We start from the raw sequence: 25,124 nt of genomic DNA on the forward strand, positions 1-25,124 counted from the left end.
ACTATAGCTCCGGGCTAGGAGGTTTGATCCTGGCGTTGAGGATCTGACGAACGCTGTGGCCCTGTGTTCTCATGGAGCTGCGTAAGAAACCAATTCGTTTAGGGCTCAAAAAGAACCGTAAAATCCTAATTGCTGAGTTTATTGATCTGACTTATGACAACAGTTATTACAACATAGGTGTCGATACATCTTTATCTTCACAGCATTGTGAAATATTTAATTGTGCTCTGTGGGTTATAAACTTAAACTAAAATTACAAAACCAAATCGGAGCGTAATTCTCAGGGAATTCTTTGAGTTCACTCAACTTATTTTAAGAATGGACCACTTTGCTCTCATAGATTTACACAAAGGGAATATTGCTGCTCATCCTAAAAGGTAAGTCAATGATTGCCCTCAATTTTTAAGGGGTAAGGTTCAGATTAGGGCCTTAAACAATCATTGTTTTCAACCAATACCATAGTACTATAGTAATGAATAACACTTATATTGCATTAACCTCACCCACTTTTCAGTATGCTCGATTGATAATATGGCTCTTGGTGTTGACAGAAATGTTGTACTTTGGTAAAATCATATTTCGCATGCCGCTCCCTGTTGTTAGTCATGTTCAAGCACTGGTTTTAAAAAGAGATTCTTCTCCACAACAAGACAACAAACACTCAAAATCAGGACAGAGACGCAATGCACCACTGAGATTTTATTATGCAGACATTTTATTCAGATAATATTCCACCGAGAACATGGAAGAATGAAAGGTAGACAAAGAAACAGACAGAAAAGCAGACAGGAATAGACAACGACTGTGTTGTTGTGTTTCGGTATCTGGAGATTTTAAGATTGAAGCTTTTACTTTGATGTCTGCGACAGAGACGCATACATACGTATCTACGTATCTCATGTACATAGACTAAAAAGTTGTACAAACGCCAGCTAACACCAAACAGACACACAGCTGACAGAGAGGACACAGTATTCAGCAGCAAGTGCCATTTTAGGCTCATTTCAGGCTGCAGTTAACACAGTATATAATTTGAGAGACAAAACAGCCAAATGAGAAGAACATCTAAATGATTACACATTCATCCTCCATTTCCTTCTATCCGTTCCACACACACACGCACATATACACAACCACCAATTAGATGCAGGAGGAAGCAGTCAGCGCGGCTGCTTCTATTTGCGTCTTCCTTGAAGAACTCCAGATCCGTGAGGATGAGAGCGGGAGAAGAAAGGAATAGAAAAGCTGATCTCCGCTGTACTGGCGTAGAGTGTGATGTACGCTGGCATGACAGGCTGGAATCTGGGCCATAGTTACATTCATTGTTCAGAGAGCTGTTACAAAACTAAACCCACCGACAGCAATGAATGTTGATTATGACCTTTGTAGAAATGAACTCATTTATAGAGGTGGGCGTGTCCTGGTTGAAGAGGGCGTGGCCTCAGGGCACAGTCAACGGTCGATGGTTTTTCAGTGTCAAAAACTCACCGACAGCGTTGAATGTTCAACAAGACCAGCAAGAAGGTGGGAAATACCAAATTATTTCATTCAAACCTCGTCACGTGGGCTTCTGCGTCCTCAGAACCTTCAAGAAGAACCGTCACCATGCTGAGCCGAGTGTCTGCTAGAAGATAAAATGAGAATATGAGTGAGGAATTCAAAATAAGAAAAACTATTTGATTAAAAAGATGTTGGTGGCTCCAGGATAACTCATGTGGATAAAATCAAATTAAAAAATAAAATAAAATTCAAATACTGATTAAAAGCAACAAATACATTTATAATGCTGCAAAAGACTTCTGTTTCAAATAAATGCTGTTCTTTTAAACTTATTCATCAAAGAATCCTGAAAAAAAGAATTTCCACAAAATTTAACACTGCACAACTTGTTAACATTGATAATAATAATTATTTCTTGAGCCCAATCAGCTAATTAATAATATATATATATATATATATATATATATTTTTTTTTTTTTTTTTTTTTTTTTTTTTGAAAACCAGAGTAATGGCTGAAAATTCAGTTTTGCCATCTCAGGAATAAATTAAATTTTAAAATATATTAAAATATAAAACAGTTGTTTTAAATTGTACTAACATTTCACAATATTATAGACTGTTTATTGATTGATTATTTGTTTGTTGCACCTTGCACATCTTGTCCTAATAAAAGCCATAACTGAAAACTGGACAAGATTAAGCTCCTGTCAAAAATAATAAATAGAATATAAATGTGCAATCATATTCATATGACTCTAAAATCCTGATAAAACTTCAGAGGAACAACTGTTGTAGCAGTCCTTCCTACACAAAAACAGAATCCATAGAGAAAATGTTTGGCAAGTCAAATAAAATCTCATTCATTGCAGACAGCATTTCTTAAAAATTTCATTTTTTTCTTTATTTCAAAAAAATATTAGTTTACCTCTCTCTCACACACACACACACACACACTATTTCTTTTCAGACAAAAGGTGGTGATCTGATTTGCACTAAAACCAAACTCCTCAACCAAATCGCTCTACCATTTCGAACACAATGGACGATGAATTCACACACACCGCACCACCTCTTCAGACGACCATGGGGGGTGAAAGGGTTTCCTATGGCAACAGTGGTGTGAGGGAGGGATGTGATAATCCGGGGGGATTGTGGGTAGAGGGGATGTGTGTGTTCAGGGGGTCTCCTGTGAATCCAGATACTCAGCATTACATTATCACGAGACAGAACACATACAGACTTTATACTACCCCAAATGAAAAGACAGAGCAAACAGGGCTCCGGTGGTGTTCTCATGCAGTTTTTGGATATTATCAGTTATTTAGCAGGATATTTGTTTAAATTTCATACATTTGTGTGATCGGTGAGTACCCAGTAACATAGAATATACAGTAGCATGCAAAAACATATAATGCAACCCATGCCATTAAATTGTTCCATACAACATTTATCACTCAGGTTGTTCATGAAGATCCTTGCCTTTCTCAGTCTTTTATACCCAGAATACACCTGGTCAGTGTAAAAAATTGGTTTAGATCAATTCATTTTAGTGAACCAATTAGCTTATTCTGTTCACCAGTAATTATGTAGAGCTGGATGTCCGATTCATTTTTAGCAAAAAAATAAAATTCTTCCCTATCCAATTCCAGTCTTTAGTTTTGTAAACATTTCTAATATATTATGCTGGGGTAGATCAATTCATTCTAGTTAATCAATTTGCTTATTCTGTTAAAAAAAATATTTACTGATTGCTAAATAGTGTTGAGGTTGTCTGATTCATATAAGTGAGCCGATTAGTGACTCAAGTTATGTTTATACAGGTGTTTTGACACCTGTATAAATATATGTTTTTTAGTATTTTTAATAAATATTGTGCTCAGCTCTTTTTAGTGGATCAGTTAGCATTTTCTGTTTTCAAATATGATTTACTGATTAATATTTTGTGCTGGAATCCCTGATTCATTTTAGTGCACCAATTAGTAACCACCTTTACAAAAACATTCCTTATTTGTCCTAAGAGTACTTACAGTGATATGAAGTGGTCCAACTTTACAAAGCGAGAGAGATAAAGAATGTGCCTTCCTATATACACATTTGTCTAATATATAGTCCATAATTGCTTTCAGACGTGGTGGTCTGATCTTAACGTGGACTGTGGATGTGGCCTTTTTCAGTGCATCTCCTTGTGGTCTTCCACAGAATTTGGGGCGAAGGTCGGGTTTCAGAGGGGGCCCCCTTTTAGCTCTTAAAATACCCTGCATCAAGCTGTGGTCGGGCAGCTCGTCTATCAGTGCTGATTACACATCGCTGCCGCTGCGGACAGAAGGCAATCAGGAACACATTCACCCCTGATTTGTCTCACAACGCTTCCGTCCTCTACAGCCACCTGTGGTTTCCACTGCTGTGGACATGTCTTTAGTGTGAGAGATACTGCATCATGATAGATGCTGTGCTGTGGTAGATCAATTAATTTTAGTGGATCACTTTATTCTGTTTTAAAACATGATTCACTGATTGATAAGTAGTTCTGGGATGTCTGATTCATTTTAATGAATTGATCTGTTTGTTCAGTTCAAGCAAATGATTCACTGATAGATGTTGTGATAGAACTCAATTTGTTTGTTACATTTAACAAAGAAACGATTGGTTTGTGTTCAGTTGTTCAAATTAGTTATTGTTTGTTCTAACTGATTTGTTCAAATGAGTCACTCAATTATTAGCTTTTTTGTGGCATCTAGTGTAAATTTACCTTTTCAAGGTTGCATTTCATCAGTCATTATTAGGGTTGCAAAAAGGTGGAACATTTCCAGTAAATTTCAGAAATATTCCAGAAATTTTGGAAACTTTCCAGGATTTTTTTTTTTGGAATATTCCAGGGATTTTTGGAAAGTTTCTGGAAATTTACTGGAAATTTCCCACCCCTTTGCAACCCTAGTCATTATACAAAAATATTTTACTACAGAATGTCACGACTGATCAATCAGAATCAAGTATTCCATTGTGATGGCATCTCTCTTGCCTTTGCTGTGTCTATGAATTCTTGCATCTGAGCTTCAGCCTCTTTGTGAAAGATCATTGAAGACGAGGCACTCTTTTGAAGCTGCATAGCTGTTTTGGGCAAGATGTGCCACTGGACAATGATGGAATGCCAGACTGTCTGATTAAATGAAAGAGAAGCTTCCCTGAGTTTCCACAGCGATAAGATCTCACAGTGCTGCAGGTGCCATGAGGTTCAACTTTTAAGCTGGAACTGAGGTAGAGGGATGGAAAACCAGTTAACCTAATCAACCCTTGATAGGAAACAATGAAAAAAGCAGGAAGACCGCTCAAATGAAGATAATTAATTGTATGAATTGCTGTACCTCTTGAAAACAATAATATATTTATTTATATATATATATATATATATATATATATATATATATATATATATATATATATATATATATATATTCAAAAATCTATATACCATAAGTAATATTTCAGTAATATTAATTCTATATCATATCCTAAGTAATATTACAATGCTGACTGGTCAATCAAGGCACTGAGCAGTCAAATATTTTTGCATGATGACTGCTAGTCTATATATCTCAGTTTAGCATTCATTATCCCAAAATGAACTCTTTCAGGCTAATACGAAAACATTTTGTATTGCTTTGGAATCATGACAAACATTTAAGGGTTTATTTAGACATAACGAAAGCTGAATTTTCATCAGCCATTATTCTTATCTTCAGTGTCATGTGATCCTTCAGAAATCATTCTTATGTGCTGATTGGGTGTTTAAAGGTGTTAAACAGTTGTGTTGCATAATGTTTGTGGAAACCAGGATGCATTTTTTTTCAGGATTCTTTGAATGGAAAGGTCAAAAGAACAGCATTTATTTAAAGTAGAAAGATTTTTGTAGCATTATGAATGCTGTTACTATCACTTTCAGTCATTAAAAGTATTTCATTTATTTTAAAAAGAATACATTTGAATGGTAATGTGATGGTTACAGGGGCTTCTAATCACAGCTGTGCCAGCTAGACAGTAAAATGTGCCATATTGTCAAATCCTAGGCATTTAACTTTGAGGAAAACAGTTCAAGTGCTCAGGTTATCCGAGTTCATTGCCTCTGAAGCTTGTTTTAGTTTGTAGCACAAAAAGGTAAACCCCAGTTTAACCTTTGACCCCAAAGCCTCTAGGAATGCAGCCCCAAGTCGCTGGTTGCATTGTTCCAATAACCGCCATAGGAGAGAGTGTGTATGCATGCATTAGTGCGTGTCTACAAGAGGCATTTAAAGTGCTGTCAGGGTTTGAGTGAGTTTGGCTCTGCTATTAGCCCGAAGGCTTTCTACGGGTCACCTGCTACAGACCTGAACTCAGAGACCGTCTGGGACTTTGAATCTCTCCCCCCAGCAGACACACACACCCAAACACTGATTTGCACGCACACAGCTGTTTTCTACACTGCAGACAAAAGGATGTTTGTCGGACATGCCTATGCACAATGTTTCCTATTATAAAAATCAGTGGCTGGACAACCCACAAACCATTCAATCTCTGGCAAATCACCACTCAGACACTCAGTTTCCTGTTAATCACCACAGAGTTCACTCAAAACCCTCACACAGCAACACAGAGAGACAAGAGAGAGAAGTGAGAGGCAGACTAGTGACTAGTACATTTACAAACTACCAACTAAACTACAAGGACTACTATAAGGTTTATTTGTAAGTCACTGGATAAAAAACATCTGCTCACTTAAAGGTAGGGTAAATGATTTCAGAGAGGCTAGCAAGAGCAAGCTACCTCTGAGAGCATAAGATCCCACCCTCCCTGCAAATCACTCTCCAAAGCCACGCCTCCTCTAAAACACATGAACGCACTCAGGCAGACCAGAGGCTAACAAGTGAAACAATGAGAGACGGTGTTGGTGGAGGGTTGAATGCAATGCTGTCAGATTACCTCATGTCTCATTCACTGGTGAGAAAACATTACAGTACAAAGCGCATATTATTACAATAATAACAACTTCCTTTAATCGTTTGGTCTGTAAACGTGTAATGGAACATGCTGATGACGTATCATGTCTACACAAACAAGACGCGCGGAGGTATGCAAATACATATGTTGTCAGGAAGGCAGAAAAGCATATCGTTGTCCTCGTACCAAGGGCTATGATCGAAAAAACATTTTATGGTTCTACTCCTTCTACAGATGATATAAATACATTTAGACCACTTAACTTAGTAATTGCTATCAGGATGTGAAGAGACTTAAAACCAACATAACAAAAATGTTTTTGAACCAAATCACCTAGCCTGCTTTTAATAAATGTAACCATGCAAAGAGTTAATTTCTACAATCAATCAAACATCCTCAATTTAAAGCAACTGTATTTAGCTCTTAAAGATACAAAAAATAATATTAATAATAAAAATATTCGTAAAAAATATTTGCATAGACCTTTTTTCCTCTTTCTGTACCCAAAACTGAGGAATGATTGCAAATTGAAAAAGCATACACAAAACAACCAAAAGTTTGGGCTTCGTAAGATTTTTAAAAAAGTTTTTAAAAGACATCTCACCAAGGATGCATTTGATGCATTTGTTTGACCAAAAATACAGTAGAAATAGTAATACTGTGGAATACTATTGCAGTTTAAAACAGTTCAATTGTAATTCATCAAATTTTAAAAAACTTATGTAACATCATAAATGTCTTTACTGTCACATATGATCAATTTAATGCATCCTTGCTGAATAAAAGTATCAACTTAAAAAATAATGTATTATAGCTCTCCTTGAATACAACCACCAATTAAAAAAAAAAACATTAACCAATGAAAACCACAAAACAGTTAAGCAACCCCACTTTAAAACCAACTACCAATCTGAAAGCACTAATTAAACAGCCCCACCTAAAAACATCAATCAATCAAACAGCCCAAACATAAAACCGTTAGACTCAAAACGCTGCCCCTTCCTTTCACCCTGAATGCCCCTTTTTCTTAAGCCTGTAGGAGTGGCAGGTTTCCAGAGTACAGTGAGACTGTTTATGCCACGGATCACAGCAGACAGACATAAAGCTTTCACTCTGCCTCCCTCACATAGCGGCAACTGCATTAAAAGGGCATAAATCTGTGGGAATGGACTTGCAAGAATGTGTATGAGCATATTAAAGAAAATAAACCTGATGTCAGTCAAAGAAACCAAAGCCCTGCAGATGTGATGATGTCTCCGTGTGTGTTGAGAGAACAGCTTCTACCTTGCTTTTTTGGTATAGAAATGGTTTTAATCGTTCCCTCTTCTCTCATTTTTGATTCACGGCTTATTAGAGGCAGTTCCACTGACGTAACTTATACATGGATTGCCATAATGTAGTAATTTTTAAATAAAGTTACGGTCAGGGTTTGCGTGAGGATGTATGGAGCCCTTATATGCAACATAGCTTCGTTTTTCTTGGAACACGCAAACTCCAATAAATCCCTTATATGAAGGGCCGGGAGCCAAAACCCAAACAATCATTTATGTAAAATATATCTACAGAACGTCAACTTTTTGGAAAGTCCATCATTTTACTGTTTTTCTTATTCAACACTGTAGTATTTTATCCTCACAGCTCTTACTTGGAGGTCCAGTGAGGACAAGATGTGCGTGTGTTGGGAGTTCTTGAAAGCCGACAGTTTATTTCTACGTTGCGACGCATTTTTGCCAACTCAGCGAAACCCCTGCAGCTTCTGGAGACAGAGCGTGGGTGAGAGGGAGAGCGCAAACCCACAGTCAAACTTCAACGGCTTCTACTGTCCTGCACAGCCTCTGAAAAACACACAAAAGTCACACTCTTACATGATCATGCTCAAACTTCTTGGCCCCCGAGCAGCTGAAACACAGTAAAAGGAAAATCACATGGCATCCCCGCCAGACAATATGGTCATAAAAGAGAAAGTGCACAGCTATGGTTGGCTTAAACAAAAGGACGGGGACAGACCGTCGGGCACCAGAGCCACATCCACAAAAGATGAAGCCCTGGATTACAGAGCACTGCAGAAAACCATATGACTGATACAAGACAGCCTGGCCTGAAAGAACCTCGTAAAACATCCACTCATAATTAGGGCTGCATAAAAAAACAAAACAAAAAAAACATCTTGATATTTCTAAATCTCATGATATACAAAATATATCTCTGTATATTTATACATGTGTTGTTTATGAACTTTTGTAACCATAAAAGCCACAGGAATTAAAAATATTTAAAGAACTAAAAAAAGCAAAAACAAAAAAAGTTAAAAATAATAAAGGCTGGTTGTCACAATAGCTGTAAAATAAACTGAAGAAAGATTATATTTTTATTTATATAAGTGATGTTTCTGTATTACTTATATTCTATAATCTTATTTATTACTATTTTTTATAATAATATTTTAATATGAATCAAACTTTAAACCAGAGAAATATGTTAAGATGTTGCCTAATTTTATGTAATCAGCAAAAACATTGTTAATATAGTCATAATTATCTTACACTGTAAACACAATGCATATTTTTCTCCATATAGGACAGAAATTAAATTGCAAAAAAGTATCAATATCAAAACCATGTCTTAAAGCTCGGGTAACAAAGCAGGCAACAGAATTGAACAAAAAGGTTTGTAAACTTATCCAGCTAGTGAATAATCAATACAGATATATAAAATCTAAAGATACCATATCTTTTCCCCATTAATCTCTGTAAACTATGAATATTCAATAAACAACCTCATGCCAGGACATGTCTCACACAGCCTCAGGTGAACTTTCTAGAAGGCAACAGAAGGTGGAAGCAGGGCTGTCGCAAAAATTCACAATGCCTATGACAAATGGCAACCTCACACACTGTTCAAACAATCACATGTCTCACTGACAGGAAGTGCAGAACTGCAGGGATGTATGTGGCAACACAAAGAGCTTTAATCTTCCTTACAAAAGAAGGAAACATGGTGTGTGATTTACAAGCCAACACCACCACACGAGGATTCATCGAATCACAGCGGAGACCCTTGAGTGTAACGGAGCCCATTTAAGTTTAACACTACACTCTTTATTTCCTCTGCTTCTGTTCTTTTCCCTCTTCACCTCTTTTCTCTCTTCTCAACGCCTCTGCAGGAAGTGCAGACTGGAGTTTATTTTTGAATCGGACAAAAGGAATGCATGCCATTTCCTGTTCATGCCGTCTCCATATGGACATATGAAGAAATGCACACGTCTAATAGAAGGGTTTTCCATGAGGCTGCCATTACAAACTTATCAGACTCTCAATATCAAACAATAAGTGTTTCTTGTCCACTCTTGGAAACATTGAGAATCAAGCATCCAATATAACAGTACAAATTAAAACATACGACATTTTTGGCCTTTTCAGAGATGCAAAAATGCAGACTATGACGTACTCATGAACAATGGTACACAAATGAATTGTATTCTTATAACAAACTTTAAAAAAAACATTTGAGAGCCAAGTACTATAGTTAAAATGAATGCTACTGATATTCTTTGACTATTGCCAGTGGTCCTGTCCCAAATGGCACCCGGTCCTCTCAAAGTCCACACTTTGGTTATGCCGGTTAGTAGTCAACATGGCCACATGGGGTGCTCATGAGCTCTTCTGAACTATAAAATACGACATGCAACACAACATGTACACTACTAAGTAGACCATCAGTATGCAGCAAGGCAGCGTTTGAAAAATATTTGAAAAAATGGTGATTCCAACAATATAGTTCCTTTATATCATTATATAGTTAGTTAACGGCCCTTCAGGCTGAAGCTAATTAAAAAATTAAAAAAAAAAAAAAAATTTAAGTCATGTTAAGAAAGTTAAATGTATCCTGAGTCCTACCACATATTTTTCATCCTTTCAAAACTACAGGGGAATCTGAGTATGGGTGTGCTCTACTGTAAGAGCCCCAAAATTTGAGTCATTATGTAGTTTTTTGTGCTAAAAGCAGCATCTGCTTTGGCGTCTGCTGAAACAAGACAAATTGGTGGCTTCTACTGAAGACAAATTGAGAAATCTATAAAAAGGGCATGCTTTAATGAGGAAAAATAGGAAGAAAAAAGAGAAAATTCACTGTATGCCAAAACCTTGGTTTGAACTGAGACTCAGTCCTGGCAGGTTTTATGTGATCATGTGACAAAGACTTGAGCGCTTACATTATATATACAATACTAGTGGAATGTCATTCCCATTTAAACAAGCTGGTTCTCTTTATGTGGAAAGGTTGTAAAATATGTTTTTCTCTTTACTACATTTGGGAAAAAATGTTTAAAAATGAAGTGAAAAAAGTAAACCACACCACAGTCATTAACATAAAAAAAAACTAACGTAACTAAATATTCAGTTCCGTCATTTAGTCTCTAAGCAGATTAAATGAACAAAACAGCCTCTTTTTCTTTTTCCTTGACATAATCAAAATGAATTAAACTCTCTAACAGTCCTCACTCATTTTTCACACAGAGAGGGGTAACAAGTAAAAAAAGAAATAGAGAGAAAGAAGAGGAAAACGAAATAGGAGAAATGAACGGCTCATTGCTTGTGCATCCTACAGCAGTAGGGTCCCACACTGCGCCCAGTGGGGTTTACAGCATTATGGGTAATGAGAGGGGGGGAATGAAATGTTCTAATGGTTTAGACTAGCTGGGTGGTTGTCTTTTGGAAGTGAGAAAGAGAAAAAAAAGAGGAATCGTCGCTTTCTGTTTATGCCATAGACACTCAGTAGAACACAGTGTTCTTTAACTGCATGTGTATGTGGCTGCTCTTCAAAAGGTTCCAACTTATTGAGTCTGCAGATCACAGATTACAGCCAACAATACAGAGGTTTCATGCAAACAGACATAAAAAGAAATCTTGCAGTTTCATTTTTAGCCATTTGGATGTTTTTATTTTTTTAATCTATTGCATTTCTTTGCTGGAATTGATGTTTTTTCTTAATTTCCTAAAGCAGAGGTGTTCTTTTGGGAATCCGCTGTGTAAGATGTCTGTGGTTAAATCCTCAGTCATAAACACATGGCACATTCTACAGTCAGCACCTTTAGAAAATGTTCTCAAGACAGTGTTTACAATGGCCTTTAATTTGTTTCCAATGAAAATCGCAAGTTAAAATCAATTTCACATGTTTCTTTAATGCAGCTCTTAGGAGAAATTTGGTGTATAAATGTGAGTTTGTATCAAAAATGGTCTTTGATTAAACATTTTTCCCATGGGATTTGGGGAAATAACTATCAAAGATAAATTATTCATAATTAAGCTTTAAAAAAACATGCATTACAAATTTCACATTATTTCATCACAATTATGACTTAACTGTCAAAGAAACTGTTCACCAGTCAAATGTCTTTAAAGACTGATTGTGTATGTTTTTGAGACAATTCAAGATCTTAAGAGCTCATTTGTGAAAATGCACACTTACAATTACTGCCTACATTTCCCAAACTAAAAAGCCTTGCGCAGTATATCTCCAGCCACCATGTGCGAAAGCAGAACGTCACTTGTCAGTAGAAGTGTCACTGAATTTTCAACACTACACTACAAAAAACCTGTGAATGGAAGCTGAAAATTATGACGTTAACAACTGACAACTTTTAAACTGCCAAGAATTATAAAAAAAAAGAGAAAAAAGCAGTAACTACACCAAAACTGGAACTGAGCAGATTGGCTGAGTTTTTTGATTAACTTTGATTTGATATCAATTTTCACATTTGGTTTCCTTCTAAGCATAATCAAACCAAACCCATCTGTCACAGTCAATCTTCAGACATAACTCATCTGATGAAATGTGTAGTTATTTTGCCCATGTAGGGGAGTGAAATTGATTTTGAATTGCTGTGTTTTTCCATATAACAATAAAGGATCCAAAAGAAGGGTTTTTGCTCTGAACCATTTTGGTTCCCCAAAGAACTTCTCAGTGAACAGTTCTTAAAAGAACCAAGTGCGAAGAACATTTTAAAAATCTAAAGAACATTTTTTTTTTTTTTGCAGTGAAATGGATCTATGGATGTTAAAGGTTCTTCTTAGGACCACTGATGCCAACAAAGAACCTTTATTTTTAAGATCATACTCAGATTACAACCTAGAACTGATATATTTAATTCTTACTCACAGTCTTTAACACACCCCAGTCAAGCTCTTTCTACAAGTATTTCAAAGGCAGCTGTTGGGTACGGATACGTTCCACTCAAATTCCATGATGGCTACTTTAATTCCAATTAAAGTGACTGTTTGTTATTTCTACGCCACTATAGTGACACTTAAAGGAATTGCAAAAATGACGGTTTCCATTCATGGAAAGCTCCCTCCCATTTGCCACTGTTCAGCCAAACAAATAGTCCCACCTTAAACTCATGCCATTGACTGAGCCAATGTTGTTACTCAAAAACAAAGACTTTTGAAAGCACACAGAGACACAGGCTATCTGCAGTTTTCCAGGAAATCAACTTACGAACAGCTTAGTTGGCTCTGAACATTAAACTGGTATAAGAGATGGTATTTTAACACCAACCTCATTTAAAAAAATACATAAAGTATACAATCACACACTATGACTGAGCAGCAGGTAGTGGAAATTGTACATAATATCCCATATTTTAACTGTATATAAATGTGTCACTATAGCCGAAACCATGCCGTTTTAGTGAGATTTTTACCAACCAACTGAATTCATGCTCCAGGGAGCCTGAGCTTGTGTTGTAAGTTTTCAGTGAAGAGTAGAAAGATCGTTAGCATAAATCATTTGCTACGTTAAGGGTTGTTGGTGATGTAGATGCAGAAACGCTGGTAACGCATTGCCCCACACCACCCAAACGCTCCAGATGGGGACAAAGTTTATGCAGATTGGCTCATTAACCTCACTGTGCTGATCTCTCCACGGTAAAGACACACGCAGCACGCCGGGGCTTCAATAATCCATCTCAACATCCTCTCCACTCAAAAGATTACAGTGTGGATGCCACATCCCCAGCCCTGGAAATAGCGAAGCCTCTACATATGTGAGCGCACACGCTCAAGCGCACCCAGAAAAAGCGTTAGAACAAAAGCAGCTGGTGTCATATTCCCCCTGAGGTGTTTCTCTTAATTTTAGTTCCTCAGACAGAATGGATGAACATCTCTTTGAAGCGAAGCCCATTCTGGAATATTTTTCCCAAAACACCACAACCACACATTGAGGTATGTTATCTGTATGTGTTTGTGGATTTTGTTGAGACTTGGAATGGGTGTGGCTTCCCTCAAGACACCCCAAGCATTCTCCAGATTTTAGAGCTGCCTTGACTTCTGTGTGTGTGAAAGTTATTGTTTAATGGAGACTGCTTTTCACTGTTCGCAATGAATGCACACATTTACGCTGCTGAATACCACACACCTCTGAACAAAACTACTTCTTTCAGTTTTCACTTGAAAAACAGTCAATGTGCTTATCTCATGCAAGGGGTTGTGGATTTCTGGGGCATTTTAAATGAGCTGCGCTCAAACTATTGGTTTTATAATATTGGTAAAACTAAAAAGGGTCACACACCTAATAAATTATCCTCTGGACAGCACAAAACTATCGCTCATTATTTGGATTGTAGCGTCTTTTGTTATGTGCACTTTTGCTCTACAGAGATACTGTTTTGTGAGACATCTTGCACTATACACCAAAATGGGCTCAAACTAAAATACATTTGTACAATACATGTTTTCAAGATTCTCTGATGAATAAATAGTTCAAAAAGACAGCATTTATTTAAAATCGAATAGTTTTGATCAATTTAATGCATCCTTGCTGAAAGGAAGTATTAATTTATTTCAAAAAAACAAACTTTTTAATGATATTGTATGTGTTTGAGATGTACTTTTATCTTATGTATTGTGCAAGACAGCATTCTGAACTTCCAAACCTACAATTCCACAAATATGCAGCCAGTTTAAAAAAAATGTTAAGACTTTTAGCTTAACACAAAGCAGTATGTAGGGGCCACTTAATATAAAAACATAAAAATATGCTTCCCTTGTATTTTCACTTAATCTGGAGAGAGCAAGAAGGCGTAGCAAACAGTCTGAGAAAGTTATAATGCCAGAAAAATAGAACGTGTTTAGATCGAACAGTATTTATGTAATGTAATTGATGAAATAACGAGAAGACAAGAAATGCCTCAGAGCAGGCATTATGGCTGTGTTTTTCATTAGGGTTTGTTAAAAATGAACAAACTCTTAAAAACACAGTTCTTATTAAAACTGAAATGGTCCTTTTTTATGAACCAAGTGGCATTAGGTTTTTCTCAGAACTAATTTTACTTTTCAGAAATATTTTCGCAATTTCTTTTAACATCTCACAACCATAAACTCCAAATATTTTTGTCCTAAATTTAAACCGTATTTATTCTTTACCAATCTAAAGCTCAAACAACATCTTTTTTTAAAGGTTTTGCTTGCATACATGTGCTTAAGCCGTGTTATTTAACATATATTAATTAAAATAACCATGCTTGACATTTTGTTTGTTTTTTTAATTCAATGACATTCATACAATGACATAATGAAATGTTCAAATACTTTCTGAGGCCAGTGTATCTTACCCTGCAGATATACCTGACATTAAAACATCAGATCTGTGTGTCTTATCACACTGTGTGTCCCCTATTCATAAAAGAACAGAAGTCCTTTCTGAAGCTGTTTGGGCCTGTTTGCTGTGAGACAGAGAAAGAGAGGAGGGGGTGTTCTCTCCAGACGCCCGTTGCTGTTGATCATTATGTCTGTTTTCAGGTGTCTCTGAGCTGAGGGTGGCAGTAGGTGGAGATAAACCCGGGAGAAAGACAAAGAAGGTGTGTGTGTGTGTGTGTGTGTGGAGGGGGTTCACTTTCCGGTACAGATATAATCACACAGCCTGTAATATATTTAACAGTCGTCTCTCTCGGTCTGTTGCGGCTTTCCATGACCTTACTTTATCTCACTGCAGACCGGAACGGCAACAAACAGATTTCATATATTGCAATTAGACACATCTGGATCCTGTCAACAGCACCAGACGGACTTTAGTGATCAACTCGATTCAGTTGTTTTCTGCACATATTCTACTTTTTCTTTTAAACAGTGACTCGTCTACACAAAACACATCAACTGCTGTAGTTAGTTAATAAGTAACATTTAGTGTCGAAAAAAACTGTAGAGAACAACGAAACTGAAACCTAGATTAAAGGTAATCATGCACATTTAACTTGTCACTAAGCTAAGTTTATCTTCAGCCCATGTACAAGCATCAGTTTACTGATTTAATCTAATGATGCAGCGGTGAGGATGAGAGTCTGGGCGCTGAGATGACTCACACCACCGTCTCTGATCAGACCGACAATGGAAAGCAGTCAAACACAAGAGGTCATATCCAGGTGATCTGGAGTGAGCTTTTCATCTACACGTTTAGAAAACTAGAAATATCATCTCTGAGCAGATGGGTTTTACATCTACTGGAGCCACAAAGATTGCTGAAAATGGAACAGTGTGTACACCTACATTTGTTTTCCATTTTATTTGCATTTTTTTTTTATCAAAATGGTTATAATATGCTTACCACTTGAAAAAATTAAAAGGTTTACAATTAAGAAATTTGATTAACACAATAAATGAATGTGCATAATTTAAAACGTCCGTGTTTTTCATTGAAGCTCACTCAGTGGAGAACTGCATCAACAGCACTCTTTGTATTTGACATTAATTTATATAGTTTAGGGGTAAGCTGTACATTTCTAAACTGCTTTAATTTGTAGCAGACGAATTTAGGAATACTATATCAAAGTTTAAGATACATAGTACAAAAATCAGTGAGTTAAACTTGTTGAAACAAAATGTGTTACAACAATTACCAGTCTCCTTAAAAAGAAATTGGCGCAGAACCAATTTTTACTCAGAAATGGCTAGTAAATTTCACAATGAATTACAAAGAAATGGCAAAGTAACATCAAATTAAACTTGAAATTTTGAAGTAGAAAGACTAAAATAGCTTTTTTTGTGAAACATACTCTAATTATCTTTGTACGTTACACATATTCTATGAATTGCATGAATTATTAAATCACAAAAGAAAAAACTATCTAAATATTTCTTCTTATTTCAAAACATGAATATATATATATATTTTTTTTTTTTTTTCAATTTGATATTTTTAGTGATGTAGTGAGATGACGTTATTGCAATAAAAGTATTCCATAAATAGGCTATTCTAGATGTTTTGGTATAATAAGACGCAGTCATATATAATTAAGTAACAGTCAAGGATAACCCCAGTTTTGATGTTACACCCTGAGAGGTAAAAAGTGTCTTTTAAAGATCTTTGTATCTGTAGCTATATCGTGTCGCAACATTAGCTTCTTGCAATCGGATATATTTAACTTTTATAGGCTATTAATTATGTAGTCATTTCTAACAGATATCTATTTACTCTGATAAATACATTTAATAGGCTATATGAAAAATCTAAAGATATTGCAATATATGTTTAAGAAGTCTGACGGATATTTATCGATCAGCCTGCAGATAAAGCACTTTTATTAATAGGTTATTGGTGACAGTTCCTATTTCTTGCGCAGCTGCCACCAGCTTTTACCTTTTTGATTTTATGAATAAAATCTGCAACCTGTGCATTGTGAAATCGAAGTGAAGGCTTACATACCGTCTTTAAAATCTTAAGAAGATATAAAAGAAGCCAGTCCACGCAAGGAGCATTCGAATCGCTTCAGAAATCTCTCCAGATCCTCCAGCTGCTCGGATCTGCGCCGGTCACCGATGAGTCGCTGACTCTAGTTCCACTCGCGCTCTCAGTGATTCCACAAATGGGGCGGGGCTTTGTGTCACATGACAGACTGTAGAACATATGATTGGCCACTGGGATGTAGGTTGCCAAATGCTGTTGATTGTGATTGGTTGTGTGTAAAGCTATTTGACGTTGAGTCGACAGCGTGTTAGCATTTTGTGAAGGGGGGGCTATGGTACTTGTGGTGGTTGCTAAGGTGTTGCTAGGTGGTTGCTAGGTTACTTCTGCGAGTCTGTAAGTGTAGAGATTTCCATCTTAAAGATGCTTAAAAACGTCTATTATTCATGAAACTGAAGCTATATATAATGATTGTGTGTGTGTGAATGCAAAAGACCAGTAACTAATGTAGTTAATCATTCAGGCGTTTTCAAAGAAAAATGTGAGCAAAAATAAATTTATTTTACAATATTTAAATTAAAATCCAAATTATATTTGTCAAAGAATATTCATATAAAATAATATATATATATATATATATATATATATATATATATATATATATATATATATATATATATATATATATATATATTGCCATTGTCTGGATCAACATACTGAATAATGTAGAGCAAGCATATTGTACATTTAATTTGATCACTAATTTTTTATTTCTTTTTTTTTTTTTAGCCTGTACACTTCCTGTTTACCCCACTAACCACAAATCTGAACAAATTTGCTTGGCTTACAGGAGAACAAGTACTTTTATACCAACTCATTTGTCTTCCTTCTGGTCAGAGCGGCAGAAGGATGCATTAAAGCATCCTTTAAACAGTTCCACTGAGGTATGTTTTTGGCCATCATCTGGAACAGATTAAATTTTAATTGACAATTGGTACCCCAAGATCTATAAAACAACAAAGAGAAATGAAAAACATTAAGAGTGCTCCTCCTCTGCACTGTTTCTGCTGAACCGCAGAGCTCTGTGACACATTTCGGTAAATTATTTACAGAAGAAAACTCAAAATAGGATTCAGTCCTCCTTTTGTGAGCAATGAGACTCGCTCCTCAAAGCTATCAGGATCAAACAGCTTGTAAAACAGATCTGTAAATCATCGTTAATACTCACCATCATGTTGTTTCCAACATGTATGACTTTATTTCTTCCATGGAAAACAAAAGGAAGTGAGAAGTCACGTTGAACATATTTATGGCTCGAACTGCCTGGAAAAGAGTGGTCATTTTTCAAAATTTCTCCTTTTGTGTTCCTTAGAAGAAAGTCATGTGTGTGTGTTTGAAGATTTTAAACAGTATCTGACTGTTGAACACATGCTATATATTCATTTTTGATTTTTTTTTAAAGAATTTATCTGAATCAGTATGGAGAGAAAAAAAAAAGATTAATTCTCAAAATGTTGCTCATCTTACATTCTGTCCCCATAGGCTCATAGAGTTATGCGTAATACTGCACACATTTCTGTCTATTATGTTGTCTGTTGAAACCACAATTTATAAGGATGTGGTGGACAGTGTGAAGGAAAATTAATCTCTCTGCTCTTTGCACACACACATTCGTGTGCTCAGTAGTAATTTGCAGGGCTGATAAATTCGCTCCTGCTAAAGGATAATCCGTAATGAAAGTGTTGCAGGTTTGTGCAGTAGAGGCTGGTTTCTGTCGTCTCCATGGTGATTTGACATAGACGTTCACATGTGGGTAAAAACATTTCACTGGGATGGTATTCAGTGCTGGAATTTATTGCTAAATTTAGGCAGGACATTTTCACAGTTATCTGCCTGACACCGCAGTCTAGAGACCACATCATGAATTGTGTTATGAGAGAAACTCACGCATAGCTACTCATTATTGCCATAAATTCCAAAAGCCGTTTCAAAATCTGGAATCAAGAATCAATTTAAGTCTAGTTTCACATCACGTGAATGCGCTAAATATATTCTTACCAGAAGGTTTTGTAAATTTCTATTGGATAAATTCTGGTGCTGCTTTGTAAATCAATTTAAATTGGGACGACACATAATTTTATAAACGTGTTGATGCAAAAATACCATTTGTGTGTGATCAGAATGATTGTTCCACCTTTTGTCACTGTCATCACGTGTGGAAATCTGATCTGCTACACTTGATTACCATGGCAACCTACCAAAGCCAGGGATTTAGTAGTATCGGTGCCAAACACTAGGGAGAGTGCAAATTTCTGTGTGTGCATTACCAAAACCCTTTCATTTAGCTTTAGCTATAGTAGTGAAAAATAAATACAATCAGAAAGCATATTTAGAATTGAAACATGAAAACAGAATGAGAACAGACTCTGCATTCACCTTATTTTGCAATGCGGAAGTGAGCTTTTTTTTGTGAATGTGCAAAACAGCTATATGTAAATAACTAGAAGTGCATATTTGCTAAATATAATCTTACAGGTGAATTTTGGAAATTAGTGTTGGATAAATTTTAAGGATGCTTTGTAAATCAGTTTAAACTGGCATGATGCATGATTTTTTAACTGATTTGAGACTAATACACTGTTGTGTGTGTGATCAGAATGATCAATATATTCAGAAATTAACACTTAAATTATCAAGAACATGCTTTATGGTTTACAAAACAAGATGAGAGCAGAATCTGCATCCACCTTATTTTGCAACACGGAGCTATTTGAGCTATTTGTCTGTGAATGTGCGAGACTTCCGATTTATTAGCTACTATATAGAAATAACTAGAAGAATAACAATGTGCAGCAAACGATAAAAAATAAAATCTTAATGAATGAAAAGAAATACCAATTTGCTGCATCAAGCAGCATAATGGACAAAAATAAAAAATAACTGGAAGCGGATGACACCGGAAACCTTGCCTTGCACATTCAAGTTATAAATTGCTGTGTCTGTTCTTACTTAAAAAAATATAGTGGATAATATACATATAGTGACATATATATATATATATATATACGACACATAGCGCCATTGCGCTTCAGGTGTCAAGTTCAAGTCCCAGCTTGCGGACCTTTCCCAACCCCCCCCCCCACTTCACTTCCTGTCTCATATACTGTCCTATCCTAGTAAAAATATATAATATATACGGTGGCCCAGTAGTGCACAACACAATAAAATCACCACAACACAACGCATAGGACTAATTTTGTTGTGTTGTGGCTTATTTCCATTGTATTGTGCTAATTTTGTTGTGTTGCGACTTGTTTTCGTGTGTTGTGAAGATTTTGTTGTGTTGTTTGTTTCTGTTGTGTTGTGGCTTGTTTCCGTTGCATTGTGCTATTTTTTCACATACTCTTTTTCACCTACTATATACTAGGGAAGTATGTGATTTTGGATGCACCCTATTACTATAGACCGCTTTAGGCTTTTCTATGTGACTGAGGAGATGGAGGTGCTCCTGTGTCAGATCTCAGAATGGATCGTTGATTGCTGACGTGCCTTGAGTGAGGGCAGATGTTTGCTAATTGGAGTGATTAGGTCTTAATGAGGGGAGAGGTCCTTAACTAGGCACCCACTGATTTAGCCAATAACACGTTGCTCAAGTCAGCTGCTGATAATGAGCTCTACCAAATTCCCTCAGACGATAAACAAAAGATCAAAGAATCAGGGATTCTCTTTGGAATTCTGATTGCACTCAGTTTTCATATTTTGAAACAGGAAATATTTGGTAGTGCGTGAATTTGTATTTCAAATGTATGCTGTTCTTTTGACCTTTCTATTCATCCTGAAATAATGGTATTAGAGTTTCTAAAATAAATAAATAAATAAATAAAAAGCCTGAAAACTGACATTCCCAGAATTCCCTGGATGACACTTCTTATTTAATGGTAATCCTGTGTCTCTTACTGTCGTTTCTGTGGTCCTGTACCCTCTGAATGTCAGCTGATCTGGTGTCATCCTGACCTGGGCTGAGCAGTGGTGTGTTGTAAGAACAGTGTGTCGGATACAGAGGGAGATGCTGAGTAACATGTCTGGGTTTCGGGGTGACTGACGGTTACTTATGAAGCAGTTATGCAACTGTTTGCTTCGAGCATAAATGGAGGAAGGACGTTCTGACCCACCAAGAGGAAGTGACTGTGAAACTATATCAGGGCCCTTTTTGACAAACAATCTTTCTTCCTCTGATCCTGAATCAGTGTTTTGGTTTGATATTACACGTGTGTCCAGACAGAACCAAATTTAGCCACAGAACAGCAAATTAACATTATCTATCTATCTATCTATCTATCTATCTATGTATATATCTATCTATCTATCAGGTTTGGGGTCAATGGGATTTTTTGAAAGAAATTAATCATTTTATTCAGCAAGGATGCATAATATTGATCAAAAGTGACAAAGAAAAGTACAATGGTACAAAAGATTTCTTTCAGATATGTGCTTTTGAACACGCTTTCTATTGAAAAATGTATTAAGCTGCAGTTTCCATAAAGATATCAAACAGCACAAGTTTTCAACATTGATAATAACTAAAAATGTTTCTTGAGTGTCAAAGCAGCATATTAGAATGATTTCCAAAGGATCATGTGACACTGAAGACTGGAGTAATGGCTGCTGAAAATTCATCTTTGGCATTAGGAATAAATTACATTTTAAAATGTTTAAAGTAGAATACAGTAAAATTTTAATAATATTTCATAATATTAATGTTTTTACTGTATTTTTTATTTTAAAAATGCAGCCTTGGAGAGCATAAAATACAACTACCTCCATAAATTCAGTAGCTTGTATTTGTACTTGTTTCAAAAACCTGTTTAAAATTCACATTTTACTAAATGACATGTTCAATAAACTCCATTTTCCTTCTAATTAATTTCAGTTCAAGCCTTACAGGCCCTTTCTTAAAGCCCATGCCGCTTGACAAAGGTGCTGATAGCAGAATTAAGCAGTGAGCATTACGATATTCTCTGGGGCGCCGGGCCTGTCGCACTGATGTGAAAGCGCGGCGCGACGTGTGGACAAGATGCATGCAGTTGGACGGCTGGAGGTCTGCTGTGGGGGTTACTCTGCATTGTTGTTGGCTTGGCCTACATGCTCAGCCAAGCATATTCTCTTACTGAAGACACAAATCTAACATCACTGATGCATCTCTCTGTGCATCATCCTTCTTCTCCATCTCTTTTCACTCGTCCAAATCAACGTCTCATGATTAAGGATGCTGCCAACAGGCATTATAATGACGATCACGCTCTGGCTAATGCCATGTTGTTGCTGCATAATTTAAGCCTATTTTAAAAATAAATGGCAGTATTGTGCTCATAGCTCTGCCCTGGTCTCAAACACGCATATTAAGTACAGGAAAAATGTTTTTAATATCAGCACTGGTGCATTTCTTTGGCCATCTGAAAAGTTTTTTTTTTCACCATTAGCATCTTATTAATATTGGATGTATATCAGGACAGTCATTGTTTGCAACATAATGTGGCCAAAAATATGACAAGCACTTATTTGGCTGCATTTTACTCTAGTCTGTCACTATTCCTCACCACTCCAGATGGACACACAGGTTTTATGAATTGTTTAGCATGAACATATTAACAAATCCTCGTCTTTGCATATTCTTGTTTCGCATATACTTAAACATTTGTCAGTTTTAGAACTTTGGCTTTAATTTTTAGGATGTGTAACTGTCATAACAGTATTAAAAGTATTTTTAACATTCGTTTTTCCTGGTACTGAGCTGAGACTTACAAGCCGCTGAAATTAATTTAATCTTAAAGTTCAAAAGGTCATAGAGCAGGTATTTAGACGCGCACAACTCAAAAGCAGCTTTAAACAGAGGTTGTGTTTGATTGATAGGGGTTTAGCCAATCAGATTTGAGTGGAGAGATGTTGATTGGTTGTGACTAATAAGTCTAATAAGAAAGATTGTAACAGTCTTTGCTGTTTTCATGCTGTTCTGTGATATTATACATATGTTGAGAATCAGAAATAACACATTTAAACTTTGTCTTTTCTGCATATATTTGCATTGATTATCTGTTTTAAATATCCATTTGCATTGATTTTCTACTTTCTAAGAGGACTTAGACTTAGTTCCTCAAGACACAAGTATTCAAAAATCCCTGAATTGCAAGATATAAACTCAGAATTAAAAAAAAAGGTCAGAATTGCAAGAAACAAAGTCTGAATTGTGAGATATAAACTCAGAGTTGCGAGAACTAAAGTCTGAATTGTGAGACATAAACTCAGAATTACAAGAAACAAAGTCTGTGACACTGGTTGTGGGTTCGATTCCCAAGGAAAACACCAAATAACTTTGTATAAAAGGGTATGTAAAAGTAAAGTAAGTAAATAAACATGCTATTGCTTTATAAATCTGTATTTACAGCATTTCAATGTTTATGCAAACTTGCACGATTGGTTGAAAATATCTTCACAAAGGTCAGCTACTCACGCAGTATGTGTGTTATGAGAGTACAGAGAGAGTTAGACAGTACAACCATCTATGAATAACAAGGAATGTGAATCAGTAAATCAATTGCTTGGGTCTATAAATCACATGGCCTTTGCATGGGTCTCTGTGTTTTATTCCACAGATTTATGATTCACATGTCAAAGTTCACAATGTCACCAAACAGAATAGTTTATGTCAAGTATCCCTGTAATCAAAAGCTTCTAAAAAAGGACAGCAGCTTGTCATGTCAAAGTCTTGTGTCAGAGTTTAAAAAGCCCTAAGTCCATAACAAAAAGACTTGGATGAAGCTTGAAAGCTCTAGGACTTAGAATTAAGAATTTTGCTCTCAGAATAATAAGTTTAAATATAACATCAGTGTGTCCGATATGCCATATTTTTTGGCATGTATCCTGTTCATTATTGTGCTTTAAGGTTTAGGTTTACAAATACCTTGTGAAGACCTTATACAGACTCAGAGAAAGGATTATTTAATCAGATTTAAATTAGATTTAGATAAATATTTTTTTGTTTTATTTTTTCTCAAGCATCCCTGGCAGATTTCCAGTGAAACAGCCTTCCAGATGTTACTTACACAAGATATAAAGACGCAGATTGAAACATTTTTCATCAGGAGCTCCACAATATACTCGATTGCTGGGAACTTTTTTTAAACTAAAAGGCATAATGCAATTTAAATCCAATCCTAAATGCCAGGTGGCCAGTGCGGCAAAGCCAGAAACCTTTCTTTCTGGCTCCTGTTAGGATACAAGCTGTGGTAGTGCAGTATATAATTAGTGTTTTTGGTCATTTTATAAAAAAAGTGTATTGTGGTAGCAAAGTAACAGTTGCCACACAGTGGCTCTGACAGTGACAATGGAAAAAGAGATTTTTGACTTTACAATCATAAAAACAATATACATATTCAAGAAACCCACTACAAAATTCATTATCCAATAGGATTAATTAAATGGCCTAATATAAAATGAAATGGTATTTTATAATTTTATTCATATTAGATGTTTTGCCTTAACTTGCCTTAAGTTTAACAAACACACACACACACACACACACACACACACACATTTAAATTGTTATTGCAAGGCCTAATGTGTGCACAAATTAAAAAAAAAAATGTATTTGAGTCTTTATATCATGTTCACACAATGGAAGCAAGTGTTCAAGTTAAGTTAAGGTAAGTTAATTTACACTATTTAATCTTTATATTAAAGATTTTTTGGAGATCTATAATATGGTAATTTAATGTATTGACTTTTATGGGAAAAAGTTAGCCTAGTTAATCTTTGATCTCTGCCTACTGATTGGCTGAAGGCACCAAAAGATGCTACTGATGCAATGCTGGAAAATTAATTGTTTATGAAAATGTGTCACTTGTTACAGCCCTTGCCTAATTCCCGGAAAAATAAAAATAAATATACACACACACACACACACACACACACACACACACACA

At 35.9% G+C, this 25,124-nt stretch overlaps 1 long non-coding RNA gene across 1 annotated transcript; it reads right to left on the reverse strand.

Moving 5' to 3' along the window:
- Nucleotides 1–679: 679 nt before the first annotated feature.
- LOC109111564 lies at nt 680–17,299 on the reverse strand. Its single transcript, XR_002021419.2, has 3 exons — nt 17,167–17,299; nt 8,117–8,306; nt 680–1,624 (listed from the first exon to the last, which is right to left on the reverse strand). It is a non-coding gene; the product is annotated as an uncharacterized LOC109111564 (long non-coding RNA).
- Between the last annotated feature and the right edge of the window lie 7,825 nt (nt 17,300–25,124).

This window comes from Cyprinus carpio, chromosome B2 (genome assembly GCF_018340385.1).
Source record: "Cyprinus carpio isolate SPL01 chromosome B2, ASM1834038v1, whole genome shotgun sequence".
Lineage (NCBI taxonomy): Eukaryota > Metazoa > Chordata > Actinopteri > Cypriniformes > Cyprinidae > Cyprinus > Cyprinus carpio.